Here is a 17,251-nt window from a genome sequence, read left to right as displayed (position 1 = left end):
AAAAAAAAAACCAGAAACCTAAGCTCATTTGTATGCAATATTTGAGGCTTTATAATGCATGTTGACACACTGTCTTGCACAGAGCTGTAGGGATGCACACTTCCCCCAGCAGAATATGGGACTGTTTGCTACCCTACAGCCTTGTCCACACTGGGTAATAGCATTTAAGAAATCTTCACTCGTTTGACAGGTGAAAAATGCTATCTCTTGGTGGTCATTTGTATTTCCATGATTATTAGTGAGGTCAGAAATTTTAGCATCCTGAGGCAGAAGCAGGGTGCATGAGACACTATCAACAGGGTGTCCCCATGATAGTCACCGTTCATTACTTTTACTTGGCTCAGGTGGGACTGAAATCATGTGGCTTGGGCTCTCAGTGCTGACGAAGTGTGGCTTCCTGCTGTGCACGGCACGTGGCTTGCGGGTGCACACGACACATGGCTCCCTGGTGCACATGGTGCATGGTTCCCCGGTGCACACGGCACATGGTTCCCCGGTGCACACGGCACATGGTTCCCCGGTGCACACGGCACGTGGTTCCCCGGTGCCTGGTGTCAGCTGTTTTGGAGCAGAGGCCTCATCTGCAACTTTTGTCTCAGCGCCCCGGGTCCTTTCCACTTGAGATGTGCTTGTGTGGGGGCCCTTTCCTCTTCCCTAAAGTGGTCAGGCATGTAAACTCCTTCCTGAAGGGGTATTAAAAGTTCATCCTAAAAGCAAGGGGAAGCCCTCAGATGTAGCACTGCTCCGTAACAAAGCGTGGCCGACCCAGGGGGCGAGGCGCACGTCTGGGTGCAGGTGATTACCCCACCAGCTGTGTGGCCGCTGCACCCCTCGCATCCAGTGTCGTGTGCTGGAGCTTTGGAAATCACAGCTGACCAGGGTGCGTCCTGGAAGTTGCTGCAGTCTCTGGCAGCTCCCCAAAGCTGAGAATTGTCAGCGTTCTTGCTCCAAGTCTGCTCACGTTGTATTTCTTTTCCATTTATATTTGCAGTTGGAGGCAGCTTGGTGAATAAAAAATTGTCTGGGTAATGTGTTTTCCATCAGAGAGACCGAGATGTCAGATTGAATAGGCCACAGTGTAGGCAGAAACTGTTTTCTTTATTAATCTGTTTCACACACACACACGCATGCACACACCAACAGCTTAGCACATACTCGGTGCTCAAAGTTATCTGTTTAAGGGTTAAAGTGGATGCACTTATCTACTACTAATCTGTGCTGTATGAAATCTGTTATCAGCACAAGTGGAGTAAAATTCCTGGCTACTCATAATTCAGTGATACAGATTTTCCACGGTGATAGTGGAAAACTGGAACTCCAGCCTGGTCAAAAGAATGCTACTGGGACCAGCGCTTACATGGGTGACGGTTTGAGACCCAGCTGTTCCACTTCCATTCTAGCTCTCTGCTGTGGCCTGAGAAAGCAGTAGAAGATGGCCCAAGTGCTTGGGCTCCTGCACCCCCCTGGGAGACCCGGAAGAAGCTTCTGGCTCCTGGCTTTGGATCAGCCCAGCTTCGACTGTTGAGGCCATTTGGGGAGTGAACCAGTGGATGGAAGACCCCCCCACCCCGTCTCTCTCTGTCTCTCTTTCTCTGCCTCTGCCTCTCTGTAATCCTGCCTTTCAAATAAGTGAAATGTGTTGTGTGTGTGTGTGTGTGTGTGTGTGTGTGTGTGTGTATTTTAAATGCTGTTGGGGTGGCCGGCGGCCTGCGGGTGGAGGTGCATTGCCTGCAGTTTCAGGAGGGCGGCCTCCCAGGTTGAGCCTCCTTGCTGTCAGCATGACTGAGAACCCGGGTGCCCACTGTGTGAACTCCACGCCTGCTATGTAGATTTTTTCATGGTGCCCTCTGTCTGGGGTGACCCACACTGACCAAGCACACAAAAGCAGGTTTATAAAAGTGGCAGTCTCTGTTAATCTACACGGAGGAGTGCTGTTGTGAAGGGGATGAGTCTTATGGCTAGAAAGCTCTCTCCTGGGGGGAAGGCCCAACAGGAAGCCAGATGTTCATGGGAAAAGCTGTTTGGTAAGAAAAATGTAGAGGAAGGAAGGGAGGAGCACCTGAAAGGCCTGGGGCCGCGAGAGCAGCTCCAGCTCGGACAGTTCCACTGCTGCACAGCTCTTGGTGCGCGGGGCGGAAGTGAAGCCGAGGGCAGGTAGGAGGGGCGGGGCCGGCAGTGATGTGCAGCAGGTGCAGGTGGCTGGAATGTTCCCCTACTCACCTTCCTTCCCAAAGAAAGGCATCCCTTATTTGTTCCTATTACACAAGCAGGACTCTGTTCATTCCAGAAAACATCAGCATGCAAAAAGAATCGAAGGATTACCAATCTATGCAAAGATGATAAATCCGACGCCTGGATCCTGTTCTGTGCCTCAATAGCAAGTCCTGTTGTAAAACCAGCCTTTTTGCTTTGTAGTCCCTAATGTCTTTTTGTGTCAATAAAATATGTGTTATATGTGTCATATCTTTTTAATACATATTTTTTTAAAGGCAGAGAGAGAGAGAGCATGAGCTTCCATCCGCTGGTTCTCTCCCTAAATGATTGCACAGCCAGGGCTGGACCAGGTCTGGGCCAGGAACTGGAGTCAGGAACTCCATCTGGGTCTCCCTTGTGGGCAGCAGGGGTCCAAGTACTTGAGCCGTCTTCTGCTGCCTTCTCAGGAGCGTTGGCAGGAAGCTGGCGTTGCCAGGACTCTAACCAGCATTCTGAGAGGGATACTGGCATTGCAGGCAGTGACTTAGCCCTTCTGAGCCACAAAGCTGGCCCCCTCAGATATATCTTATAAAAGAATACCTCCCTCTGTCTCTCTGTAACTCTATCTTTCAAATAAAATAAATAAACCTTAAAAAAAAGAAAAATAGGAGGCTGGCACTGCAGCATAGTGGGTAAAACAGCTGCCTGCAGTGCTGGCATTCCATGTTGCTGGTTGGTGTCCCGGCTGCTCCACTTCCGATCCAGCTCTCTGCTATGGCCTGGGAAAGCAGTGGAAGATGGTCAAGTCCTTGGGCCCCTGCACTAGCATGAGAGACCTGGAAGAGGCTCCTGGCTCCTGGGTCCTGGCTTCAGATTGACCCAGCTCTGGCCATCGTAGCCGTTTGGGGAGTGAACCAGAAGATGGAAGACTGACACTCTCTCTCTCTCTCTCTCTCTCTCTCTCTCTCTCTGCCTGCCTCTGCTCTCTGTAACTCTTCCTTTCAAATAAATCAATCTTTTTTTAAAAAAAAAAAAAAATAGGGGCTGGTGCTGTGGCTTAGTGGGTTAATCCTCCGCCTACAGCACTGGCATCCCATTTGAGCACCGGTTCTAGTCCCGGCTGCTCCACTTCGATCCAGCTCTCTGCCGTGGCCTGGGAAAGCAGTGGAAGATGGCCCAGGCACTTGGTCCCCTGCACCCTTGTGGGGGACCTGGGGGAGGCTCCTAGCCCCTGGTTTTGCATTGGTGCAGCTCTGGCCGTTGCGGCCAATTGTGGAGTGAACTGGTGGATGGAAGACCTGTCTCTCTCTCTCTCCCTCTCACTGTCTGTAACTTTGCCTTTCAAATAAATAAATAAAATCGTTTAAATAAATAAATGCAAAGTATTCCATTATTTGTGTGGGCCACAATGAACATTGGTGTCCAGTTCTGACAGTTTTTCCTGTTATAAATAACACAGTGGTGAATCATCTCTCGCATGTATCTTCGGTGTATCAGTGTGACACACCTGCCTCATTTCCATGGCACAGAGCTCCCTAAGAGACTCCCACACCTCCCAGGGCCTATACACAGAGTTTAGTTCTTGGGGCTGGCATAGTGGCATAGGGGTGTTAAGGTAGCTAGGTAGCTATTAGCCTGTGTGAGTGAGAGGGGACAAAGAAAATGGGAAGAAAGTGAGAATTTGTAAAGAAAATGAATTTTTGTGCAATGGAACAGGGACACAGCCCTGAAAGCAGGCTGGCAGTCCCTCCTGCAGTCACTGTAACCCTGTTAGACAGCTTTGGCCCTGTCGCTCCCCCTCTTCGTGGAGGAACGACACAGGACCCTGCGCTGTTCTTTCGTCTGCTCGGCCCTCCCCGGGTTTGCTGCTGGTTCTTCCCGGGTTGGCTACTATCCCTTCCACCTCCGTGGAAGGGCAGTTCTCCCTGGCCGCATTCCCCACTTCCGCAGGGGAGCGGCACACCGCCGGCCGGCTCTTCTCGGGGGCTGCACAGTGTTCCTTCAGATGTTCCCCTTAGATGTTCCTCATAGATGTTCCCGGTGCATGCCGTCTCTCTCCTCCTTTATAGTCCTCCTCCGCCAATCCTAACTCGGCTGCCCACACGCCGAGTACGCTGCTCTCCAATCAGGAGCAAGTCCTACAGTTTATTAGCTGAACTGGAGGCAGCTGTGCGGAAGCTGTTTACTTCTCTCCCAGCGCCATATTGTGGGAGAGCAGATGCATAGAATAATTAATTAATAATTAGTTAATTTCAGTAACTTAGTCCAGTCCGGATTGCTCCCCACAGGCCCTGGCCCTGAGTCAACTCAGGGGACTCCCCCTACCCTGCACCAAGGTGACTGTTAGGTCTGATAACACTGTGCTGATAAGATCCTGGGAGAATGGATGGATGGATGAATGTCTAGGCTTCTGGCTTCAACATGGCCAAACCCTGGTCATTGTGGCCATCTGAGGAGTAAATCAGCAGATGGAAGATCTCTCTCTGTCTTGACTTCTCTCTCTTCCTTTCCAATAAATATATACTTATTTTTTTTTAAAAAAGAGTCCAGTTCTTTGGTCAGATGCAAACCTTCTTCCACATTTTCTTTGAAATATCCTCACAACACAAAACAAACTCATTCTGAGAACTAGATCCAAATGGACCATTCAGGTATACCATTAGTTTAATGTCTTGATTTCAACCCAGAGTTTTAGGTTGCAGATGACTCCCTCTTATATACTCATAGAAAAACATGCTTTTCCACCCAAATATTAGAATAAAACTGTGGGTTCAGGAGGACATGCTGAATTCTTATTCTGCAGCTCTTGGCACCACCCCTACTCCTCCCTGGAGAGGTCTGTCCCACATTAGTAGTTGAGTGTAAATGCTAGGGGACCCCTGGAGGATTTCTTCTGGGCGATGATGTGGTCAGATGATCAGATCAGCCAGCCTGAGAGAAACTGGAAGGCACTGAGACGGGAGACGGGAGCCTTGGTGGACTGGTTAGCGAGAGAGGGAGGGTGGGCTCTGCTGCCAGAGCTGCAGTGATGGGGGTAGGGCTGGAGGGGGAGGCGGAATCCACAGCCTTCACCTAACGCATCATTGTCACGAATAGCCAAGGGGGGGGGAGAAATCCAGGGTGCTGCGAGTGTTCCCCTTTCTGATCTGATAAATGATTCGATGAGAATTACGATCCCAGTGTGCTTCCTGCTTCCCGTGACCAACAGCAAGCCCACAGGTCGGCTAGTGATCAGTCAGAGTACAAGGGCACTTCAAATCCTGGAAGATGGAGTTAAAAGATCTGTTTATTTTGGCGCAAAATACATTTGAAAAGCATGCATAGTGTTTCCTAACTGGTGTTTTCCCTGAGCTTTGGGAAGAGCCCTCGTGTGAGTTGCTGGGGTGATGGGTTGACTTGACTGATTCTGCTTTTATTACTGGAAGACATCGTGCAGTGCGCTTGTAGTAAATAACGCCAAGATTCAGCCTGGCTCTTCATCTTCCACTGGTGACGTGGACCCAGGGGGAGTGACAAGCGATCTGGACGGGGGGACACGGTTAGGTTTGTGAAAGAAATGGACGATCTCCGGTCTCAGGCGCACTGGTTGGACTTTCTATAGAATTTAAAGATTTTGAACTGTATTCAGCTGAGCAACAATTTCCCCCTCTCCTTCTCTGTGCACTATTACCAAATGGCCAGTCTTATTACTTTTGGTTCCTCCTTGAGCATGGCAGATAAACTTATTGGAAAGCAACACTTAGCCCTAATCTTGGTTCATTTTGAACAGGCCCCGAGGATCGGCATCCTGGAAGCTTCCCGATGTCCTCTGATTGGGCTGATTCTCTGGGGCAGCCGTCTTCTTTCTTGTCTGCTTGGGTTTTCCCTCCTCATCACCTCTGGAGGCCAAAGCAGGGCTCCGGCTAAGATGCTGGGGACTCAGAGCCGCGGCGGAGAAGCAGCGCTTTGCCCTGAGGCAGGCATAGCAGCCTTGCTCTTTACTTCTTTTTATTAAAAAATGTTTTCTCCTTTCTTAATATTGTCCCTGATTTTATTTTCAAAATTGCAAAAAAAGTAAATTAGATTTTCTCCAGTGAGCATGGGAAAGATGATCCTGCCCCTCTCCCCTGCCTCCCTCTCCCCCTCCCCTGCCTCCCTGCCTCCCACTCCCTCTCCCCTGCCTCCCTGCCTCCCACTCCCTTTCCCCTGCCTGCCTGCCTCCCTCTCCCTCTCCCCTGCCTCCCTCCCTCCCACTCCCTCTCCCCTGCCTCCCTGCCTCCCACTCCCTCTCCCCTGCCTCCCTCCCTCCCACTCCCTCCCTTCTCCCTTCCTCACACTGCTTGCTATGTATTCCCTTTGATCTTTCGCTTTTCTGCAGAGGTGATGGGCTGCAGCCCTGAAGGAAGGCCAGTCCTGGCCCCCCAACCTCACGTTCGTTCGCTTCCTCTGCACCCTCAGCCTTATCGTGCTGCCTGGTTCCTTTAAGCAAGATTGTGACCCTTGATACTTGCCTTTAGTCAACTATTTATAAATAGTGCTTAAATACTGGCAGTATTTCTGTGTCTTATCCCCAAGCATGACCGGGAGACCCTTCTAGAAAATGTGGAGCCTTGCTCAGATGCTCCCCATTCCAGTGTGTTGGCAGCTGCCAATCAGGAACTTTTGAAGGCCTTCCTGTGGTGCTCAGGATGTGGGCAGCTCGTTAGCTGCTAACGTGAAAGGAAAGTGTATTTTAATTGTAAACTCTGACCAACATGAGAAAGTGTTACAAAATTGTGAAAAAAAAAAGGTGGACTTATTGTACCTTTTGAATCTCTCATAAAACATTCACTTGCTCTCCAGTTCCTATTGATTTTTTAAAATGATTTATTTATTTATTTATTTTGAAATCAGAGTTAGAGACATAGTCCAGCTGCTGGTTTGCTCAGCAGATGTCTGCAGCAGCCAGCGCTGGGCCAGGGAGCTCATACTGATTTTTATGCACCTGTTTCTGTCAAGGGGCTAAACACCCAGTAAGAATGACAAATTCTAATATTATGAAAATGGTTAGTTTTTTTTAAAAAAGGTATATTTATTTGCTTGAAAGTCAGAGAGAAAGGAAGGAGAGAGTGAGAGTGAGAGCGAGAGCAAGAATGAGAGAGAGAGAGAGAGAGAGAGAGAGAGAGAGAGTGAGTTTCCATCTGCTAGTTCACTCCTCAGATAGCCACAATGGCCAGGACTGGGCCAGGTAGAAGCCAGGAGCCAGGAGCTTCATCTGGGTCTCCCACGTGGGTAGCAGAGGCCCAAACAGGTAGATCATCTTGTGCTTTCTCACGCCTTTAGCAGGGAGCTGGATCAGAGTGGAGCAGCCAGGACAGGAACTGGCACCCACGTGGGATGCTGGAACTGCAGGTGGTGGCCTTACCTGCTGGCCATGGTTAGTGTTGGTTAGGACGGTGTAGCTTCTCAGGCACATCGCTGCAGTCATTCTACTTCAAATTCACCTTCCAGTTGCTCAACTTCTTTTTAAAAAAATTTATTTTATTCATTTAAAATAGCTACAGAGAGAGAGAGAGAGAGAGAGAGGTCTTCCATCTACTGGTTCACTCCCCAAATGGCCACAATGGCCAGAGCTGGGCCGATCCAGATCCAGGAGCCAGGAGCTTCTTCCTGGTCTCCCACATGGGTGCAGGGGCCCAAGCACTTGGGCCATCTGCTGCTGCTTTCCCAGTCCATCACAGAGAGCTGGATGGGAAGTGAAGCAGCTGGGACTCGAACCTGCAACCATGTGGGATGACAGTGCTTCAGGCCAGGGCTTTCACCTGCTGTGCCACAGCGCCGGCTCCAAGTTAGACAACTTCTTAAGGTCACAGACAAACATTGTTTAAATTGGTAAGCCTGTCTGAATATTGTCTTGTTACAATGTCTTGTTTATTTTCCAGATCAAATAGAAATCATTCAATGAAAACAACTCCAAATTATTAAAAGCAAAAACAACAAAACAGCTCCAACTATCAGGAACTCCAACTATAGGCAAACAGATTCAGGCTGTATGTATACTGAGACACTTTTTTTTTTTTTTTGACAGGCAGAGTGGACAGTGAGAGAGAGAGACAGAGAGAAAGGTCTTCCTTTGCGTTGGTTCACCCTCCAATGGCCGCCACTGCCAGCGTGCTGAGGCTGGCGCACAGCGCTGATCCAATGGCAGGAGCCAGGTACTTCTCCTGGTCTCCCATGGGGTGCAGGGCCCAAGTACTTGGGCCATCCTCCACTGCACTCCCTGGCCACAGCAGAGAGCTGTCCTGGAAGAAGGGCAACCGGGACAGAATCCGGCTCCCTGACCGGGACTAGAACCCCGTGTGCTGGCGCCGCAAGGCGGATTAGCCTAGTGAGCCACGGCGCCGGCTCTGAGACACTTTTTTTTTTTTTAATATAATGATGTAATTTTATTATATATGTAGTACACAGCAAGTGTGTCCTTTATAAACAATACATAGGTACCATATAGAAAGATATAGATACACTTAGGGATACTTTGTACATACACATGTAAGGATATATATTACATACAGGATGAGCATAGCTTATATGAATGTATGCATACCTACATATATGCATTTTCTTATATTCTACCTAAATCTTTATAGTTTTGGAAAATAAATTATTTCAGGTGACAGAGGTATAAGAAAGAATTTTCCAGCTGTAATCATGTATACTTTTATGTTTTTGATATATTGTCACTCTGAGACACTTTTTACACTGGTGTAAAGGAACTACATAAATGCCAATAAAGGGGAGGAGTATGTTTTGGAAAAGCCAGGGACCTTTTTTTTTTTTTTTTTTTTTGACGAGATGATGTCAGTGTATTGAGTATCAGCTAGAACCAAAGAGGCTGTCAGTCCTCACCCTGCGGGGGACTGAGGGAGAAGACCCCCTGGCAACTGCAGAGAGTAGGTCCAGTGATGATTTCTGATTTCTGAGAGCACAGGAGGGAATTGGGACCTGGTGTTCTGTTTTGTAAGCATTCGCGAATTGGTGCCCTCTTGTTGCATTGTCTTCAGAAGGCGTAGGCATGGGAGGGATTATTCTAAAATGAATTAAATCACTCAGGGTTATAACTTGTCCAGGGTGTTAGCTAACAGTGATGACCATCATAACAAATATGGAAAAGATATAGATGATCATTGGGTAAGCAAAGATTTCCACTGAATTTTTTACTTTAAAAATGAGGCCTCTATAAACACTGGGGATGGTCATGCCCCCACCCCCACCCTGTGTCCTTAGTAGTGCTGCATAGGGGCTGCATAAGGGCCATCTGACCCAGCTTCACTGTGGGTGCATGGAAACTGAGTCTCTTGTCTACTCTTATTTTTAACCACATTTGGGCTGGGCGTTTGATCTAGCGGTAAGATACCAAATGGGATGCCCTATCCCATGCACAACTTCCTGGGTTTGAGTCCTGGCTCTGCTTCAGATCCAGCTTCTTGCTAATGTGCACCTTGGGAGACAGCATTGCCACCCATGTGGGAGACCCAGGTTGAGTTCTCAGCTTTGGGCTGGCCTAGAACTGACTGTTGAGGGCATTTGTGGAGTGAACCAGTGGATGGAAAATCTCTCTCTGTTTATCTTTGTCTCTCTCTCAAAGAAATTAACATTTTTCAAAGACATTGAGTCAGGGGCTATTGGATCACAAACACCCTGTTGCACTGCAGTCGTGGCTTAGCTATGAGTTAGCATGTTTATTTTTCTTTCTGCATTCTAAAACGGCAGATGCACTTATGTCTGAGGGGCAAATTAGTTTGCAGGATCTAAGCCATAACCACATAATGGCTTGAAATGAAAGTGCAAGTTAAATATCATCATTATGACAGGAAGAGAGAGAGGTAATGAACTGAAAGCATCATTTATAGGAAAAGTGTTTTAAAATATTCACTAAAAACAGCCAGTTTGGGGAGTGGAAAATGGGTAGGCACATGGTTTTGCAAAAATTCATTGGAGCACCTTTGGGACACATAAAAAATGATGTGTTTCAGACTGTGTGTGTGTGTGCGCATGGATGCACATACCTGTATATACAGACAGACACATACATATGAAGTTACAAGTATTTTGGCAAAAGGAATGAGTTGGAGGCTATTTAATGACATTATTTTTTATGATCTTGCCCAGTAATCGTCTTGGGTGGATGGACTTTGGCATGGAGGAGGGCTCTGAAATGAGTCCCAGGCTGTGCTACACTCCTGCCAGCGTGAGCTTCCTGTGGCGCCTTGACCAGCCTGGGGTGACAAGACCAGTAGTGTCAGCAGACGGTGATCTGGCTGTGGCTCTGAAGATCTGGCGTGCGATGTGATTGGCCCCTGCATTCGGTTGACTTGAAAGAAGGAGGTTGCCTTGTTTGTGTGTGTTGGGGGCCGAGAGCAGGGAGGGGTGTGGGCAAGGGGCTTATCTAATCAGCTGGAGTCCGCAGAGCGAAAACAGAAGAGGAGATTCTGCTTCAGGACAACGCATCCACCCCTGCCTGGGGTTTGCAGGCCTGGGCCCCAGCAACTTAAGGCTAATTCCTTCCAATAAACCTCTTTAGTTCTGTGTATTTGCATGCGTATTTCTGTCTCTCCTCTGTCTGGTTTTCTGTGGCACCTTGACTGATATGGTCGGATAGGTGTACTGGACAGTCTCAGCTTTCCTGATTTGAATCTGATATTTAAATGACTTAAGTCACATTTACGTAAACACAGGTACTGAAGTCTGGATAGTATTCTGAAGAAGGGTTCTGACTGGGTGGCAAGCGACTGAGGTAACAATGCAATTCTGTGAGAACTTTTTCTTTAGAGATCAGTTGCATTTCATTTCCTGAAGTTTGCTTTCTGAGCCGACTTGCCCTGCACGGCCTTTAGGAAGAATACGGTGCCGTCATTCTTCTTTCCTGTGAAAACAGAGGTTGTGAATTCTGCCTGGGAGTCTGAATTCTTCAGTATGAGGAATAATTTTAAATTTGCTGTCAATACTGACAGAAAAGAAAATCCTTACCAGAAGCAACCTAATAACCAGATAATGTTTTAAATAAATGTGCTGATTGCTGTAGGTGAGGCTCTGTGGTTTACCTGGGCACAGGCTTTTGGGTGTGGCAAACGTCTGGCTGTGCCCCCACCTGCCCGCCCCCTTTTGCCCCGGGAAAGGGTGGAGGTTGGGGTGGGGGCTCCTCTGGCTGGAGAGTTGCAGGGGTGGGAGTGTGCTGCCTGACTGGCCCTGTCCAGAGTGCTGTGAGGCCTCCACTGGCAGAAGTGCACAGTCCCTCAGATTAGCTCCTCCGGCATGGCCAAGTTCATTTCTAGTGCTAGGAGCCTCGTTGTGGCTGCGTGAGAGCCGTGTCCTCTAGCCATGGGTTTCCAGGAAGAGCGTGGAGCTGAGTGACACGAGATCTCTGCCCTTGGTCCTCTCGCCACGTTGCCATCGTGAGAGAAACCTGCTGGCCTCCTGTCCCTGACCCTCCAGGAAGGCCACCGGCACTGTGGACCAACCGGAGACCCACCCGGGAGCTGACCGTGCATTGCCCCGGCCCCGCTTTAATCTGTGAGATTCCTTCCCCCACTCCACTTCCTTTAATCCCTTGGGGAGTTTGGAGCTGCCTGACTCCAAATAAACTTTTGCTTTCTTCCACTAAAAATAAGTAAATAAATACACTGCTAATCAAAGTCTGACCACACTCACCACCAGAAAATCTAATCATTACCAAAAGTCTCCTCCCAAGCCTAACACTGCCTCCTCCTTCTCTTCCACTGTGGTTGTACTGCACATGTGGTGTTCTGACTGCAGCTTGCTGGCCTGAGCATGTCTGGACACTTCCCAGTAGGAACAGTTGCATTTTAATTAATTCCCCTGAGAATTTAGATAGTATAATTAAATCCATTCTATGGGTTTCTTCCGGGTGATTTTTTGCCTCCAATTGCCCATCACTGTGGTTAGGAATCTAGTGCGACATAGGTGGGGCCTTACAGGAGGCAGCATTTACTCTCTGGGGAGTCCACCGTGTTCCCCTTAGCTGGACCAGAGACGTCAGCTGCTCTGGGAGTGCACGACACAGCACCTGCAGGAGTAAACCAGTGCCCCCAGCGCTCTGCCCATGACGTCAGGGGAATGAGGAGGCAGGGACTGGCACCTGCCAATCCCCGGGCAGCAGGGGCAGGAGCAGGGGCAGGAGCAGGGGCAGGAATGAGACCCAGGCACTGTCTTGAGAAATGCTTCTGTTTCCAGCTGGAACCTGGGAACACAGTCAAGCTTGCAAATTAGAAGTGTGGGAAGTATAAGATATTAAGTTTATGAATAATGTAGACTCAAAAAATGGTGTCTTAAGCAAAATGGGAATTTGCTTTTCTCCCCTAAGTAGAAATCTATGGATGAGAAATCCACATATAGAATGGAGATCCCATAAAGTAACCCAGGCCCCAGGCTCCTACACATTTTCTGTTCTGTCATTCGTTGTGTAGGGCTTCAAATCTTTTTTAAAAAACATTTATTTATTTATTTGAAAGAGTTACACACAGAGAGAAGGAGAGGCAGAGAGAGGTCTTCCTCTGCTGGTTCACTCCCCAATTGGCCGCAATGGCCGGAGCTGCGCTGATCCGAAGCCAGGAGCTTCTTCCAGGTCTCCTACGTGGGTGCAGGGGCCCGAGGACTTGAGCCATCTTTCATTGCTTTCCTAGGCCATTCAGCAGGGAGCTGCATCAGAAGAGGAGTGGCTGGGACTTGAACAGGCGCCCATATGGGATGCTGGCACTGCAGGCGGTGGCTCTACCTACTACGCCACAGGGCTTTAAATCTTAAGGTAGTCTCTTGACCACACTTCTGCCACTGGAGCTTTGGCTATCACATCCAAGTTCCAGGCAGAAAGAGGGCAAAGATACTCATCAACTGACTTAGCCTCCTCCTATACCTCTTCCCCCCATCTAGGAAACTGAAGCTCTCACTCCTGTTTTCTGCCCAACAACTTCTTTCTACTTGTGGGTCAATCATAGACCAGGACTTGATGGTTCATGGATTGAAATGCAGCTGCTCTTGTCTGCTGAGGGTGCTGAGAGACACAGGCTTGGTTTTTTTTTTTAATTTTTTTTTTAAAATTTTTTTGACAGGCAGAGTGGACAGTGAGAGAGAAAGAGACAGAGAGAAAGGTCTTCCTTTGCCGTTGGTTCACCCTCCAATGGCCGCCGCGGCCGGCGCACCGCGCTGATCCGATGGCAGGAGCCAGGAGCCAGGTGCTTTTCCTGGTCTCCATGGGGTGCAGGGCCCAAGCACCTGGGCCATCCTCCACTGCACTCCCTGGCCACAACAGAGAGCTGGCCTGGAAGAGGGGCAACTGGGACTAGAACCCGGTGTGCCGGCGCCGCTAGGCGGAGGATTAGCCTAGTGAGCCGTGGCGCCGGCCAACAGGCTTGGTTTTTGCTGGACACAATGCCTCTCGAGGAAATGTTAGGCAATGGGGGAAATCAGGAAGCAGAGTGGAGGTGGTTTGAGGCATTTTGCCAAATTGTCTCCTCTCCTGGTGCTGCCATTTCCAAAATTATCCAAACCAACCCTGGCTTACAGGGCTTGCCATGAGCTGGCCTCTGTGTACTTGTTCTGAACTTTATATTTTCTCTTTCTGGATCTTTGTGTCGCTGGCTCTTTAAAGTCGCCTTTTCAGAGAAGATGTTCCTGAAATGTAGTGTGTCCCCAGTCGCACTGACCACACGGCCCATTTTATGTTCCTCCTGCAGCCTTCAGCATGGGACAGTGCCATAGTCTGACCGTTTGTTTGCTCCATACCTGCATACTGAACCCTAACCCCACACTGTGATGGAGTGAGGAGGCGGGGCTTGGGGGAGGTTGTGAGGTCAGGAGAGTGGAGTCCTCCCTAGCAGTGGGGTTGGTGCTCTGAGGATGGGGGCTCGTTCTACCAGGCAGGGGGACAGTAAGGAGGCAGCATCGAGACCGGGCCCTCACCTGAGGCTGTGGGCACCGGACTACCTGGCCTCCAGAACCGTGAGAAATAAGTTACTGGTGTCTCTAAGCCACGCAATCCATGGTGTTCTGTTAGAGCAGCCTGGATGGACTGGCAGAGCTGCCTCTGTTCATTTGTCTGCCTCCGTGTCTTCCATCAGGGCATAAGCCCCTGGAGAGCAGGCACCTGTCAGTCATGTTCCCTGATAATGATGTTTCAACACTTCTGTAGAGACTCACATAATGAGCTTGCTTGGATATGGAAAGAAATGACCCAGGGGCTGGTGACGTGGCTCACTAGGCTAATCCTCTGCCTGCAGTGCCGGCACCCCAGGTTCTAGTCCCGGTTGGGGCGCTGGATTCTGTCCCAGTTGCTCCTCTTCCAGTCCAGCTCTCCGCTGTGGCCTGGGAGGGCAGTGGAGGATGGCCCAAGTCCTTGGTCCCTGCACCCGCATGGGAGACCAGGAGAAGCACCTGGCTCCTGGCTTCAGATCGGCGTAGCACTGGCTGTAGCAGCCATTTGGGGGGTGAACCAACGGTAAAGGAAGACCTTTCTCTCTGTCTCTCTCTCTCTCACTGTCTAACTCTATCTGTCCAATAAATAGAAAAAGAAAAATAAAGAAATGACCCTTGGCACTTCGATGGCAGTCGAGTCCTGCTTGACCATGGGGAAAGACCTGCACCTTGAGGACCCCCCAGGAGTAGTCTAGGGTCTACCTGGAGCAAGCAAAGTGCCTCGCAGCTCTGTGCTTGCTTCCAGCTCCTGGTTCAAGTTTGCACATCGTCCAGAATCCAAGTTGGCACTGACTTGGACCTCCAGGGTTCTTCCAAGATTAAAGAAACCTTGACTACGAAATCTCTGGCCCAGGTTTCCTGTGCAACTATGCTCCATGCTGGTAGAAATGCAAGTCGAGTCTGTGGTCCATGGAGAGGTGTTCACGCCTACTGCAGATGGAGGCAGATCCTGGGACTGAGAGCGTGGGAACTCCTTCCAGGCCTGGATCTCCGTGCCCCTTCCCCCACTCCGTACCCTCTCCTCATGGACCTCTGAGCACAGCACCAGCTGTCACACAGCTGTGTCTTCCATGACGGGGACCCTAGGGCGGAACAGTGCTGCCCTGCAGATGTGTTTCTCACCGCCTGCATCAAAGCACGGAATGGTTGTTAAAATGCAGGTTCCTAGGTGCAGGCCTGCCCCTGAAGCTGCCCCGTGCCTCAGGTGCCCAGGAGAGCTGGGGGCTCACGGCCGCTCACGAGCAGTAAGCTCTCTCCCAGGCTGGGCCGGATGCGGTACTTCAGGGTAATTTTCCTGGGATCTTTATGCTTGATGATTTCCCTCTTTATAGTCAATTTCACAGAAGCCAATTGAGTGATCTGAGCTCATGTAATTATCTGGAAGTCGGCCTCCTGCACTCTGCTTGGAGATGGACGTGGGGGAGAGACCATGGGCTTTGGAAAATGCAGGGCCCTAGGTCTCCAGAAGTCACTGGGAAGAGCTCTGCTGACACCCAGCCCCCCGTGGGAGGGAGCGCACCTGTTTATTCCCATCGTGTGCCTGCTGCGAGGGCTGTTCTTTCTCTCGATGCTTGGAGCTGCCGGGTTGTGTGGCCTGCAGTCTGGGTAACGTGAGATTCAGCTCGTTTCGTGCCACAGGCACTTATTACATATTCACCACATGTGAGCATTTTGCTAGACTCTGGGAGAAGGGGTTGAGATAGATGTTCACTAAACGATGGCCCTGCCGTTGGGGCTGCAACCTCCTGGGAGAGACATCACTCAGCAGCTAAGTATGGCGCGAGGACGCAGCAAGTCAGCACTAACGAGGCACAGCGATAAGCGAGGAGTGATTCACTCACAGAGGAGGTTCCGGAAGGCTGCTTGGAGGCAGTGTCATTGCTGCGGGGGCAGGAGGAAGAAGGGGCAAGTTGCCCAGAAGGCAGCTGGAGTCACATAAAGGACAGCGAGGCAGGATCTGCAAGGAGACCGTGCTGTGTGTGAGAGATGTGTCTATTCTATGCTGTGGCTTTCGGCCTGTGGGACAATGCAGACTATGCCTCCGGACCTGGGGTGCAGGGCTGCTTGGTGGGTATCAGTCAGTGAGCTGCCAGCTGTGTTACCCAGAACCCTGGGTCAGCTGCCCTCAGACCTTCTCATTCCCCATCCGGAGCACAGATGGAGGTTCCCTGTGGTGCTGGGTCTCTAGACCTGGGTGTCCTGGGGCATCCATGTGCTCACATCACACATCCTTTAAGTTGCAAACGGTGATGCCCACAGCCTCTCGCTGCTGGATGCTGGGGAGGTCCACCCTTGGCCAGATTCCCTCTTGCTTTCTAGAACCTATGTGCTCAGTCTTTTCAAATTTCCTGGTCCTTTTCCTGTCTCCCTTGTTGGCACATGGTGTGTTGGCCATACACATTCGGATCACATGACCCACATAGGTGTGCTCTCTGGAAAGTAGCATTTCTGCCACCTCAGCAGTTATGGTAGCCTGGGCTCGCTGAGGCTGGCTGGATAACTTTGTGATTAGCTTGAGATGGGCAGCAAATACTCCAGATTCTCACCCTTGCCTAGACCAAGCATGTGCAGACATTACAACGAGGTGCAGGCTTTAGTTAGGAATTTATTGGTTTGAAGGAACAGGGACCCAACTAAAAGTAGCTCAGGTTGCAAATAAGTGCCTTGACTTACAGAAATCCAGGGATAGATCTTGGCTGTTAGCTCTACTTCTTCTATCTTGCTTTCTTCTTAAGCTAACTCTGCACGTGGCAATCAAAGTGGCCAGTGGCTGCTCCAAACAGCCCCCAGAGCTCCCGCCGCCAAGCACCTGGTGTGAAACAGCACAGGGGGCTTCTGACCGGCTCTGCTTGGGTCACATAACTGTTCTGGGGACAGTCTCTGTGGATGATGAGGGCAGAGCCGGGTCACTGCAACCACTAGGGAGCAGATGAGGCAACAGAACCACCCAGAAGGCGTGTTAGAGATCCACGACCTCAGTAACATGGGGATTCTGCCTTCCAAGTAACAGCCATTTCTAGCCAGGAGGTGAGGGCTTTGCCTGAGGCATGGGATGGGCATCCTTCCAGTCCTACTACCCTCCTTTCCAAAGTTGCCTCAGCCCTCCTGAGGG

Source organism: Oryctolagus cuniculus, chromosome 15 (assembly GCF_964237555.1).
Source record: "Oryctolagus cuniculus chromosome 15, mOryCun1.1, whole genome shotgun sequence".
Classification (NCBI taxonomy): Eukaryota; Metazoa; Chordata; class Mammalia; order Lagomorpha; family Leporidae; genus Oryctolagus; species Oryctolagus cuniculus.
This window is presented reverse-complemented; position numbering follows the sequence as displayed.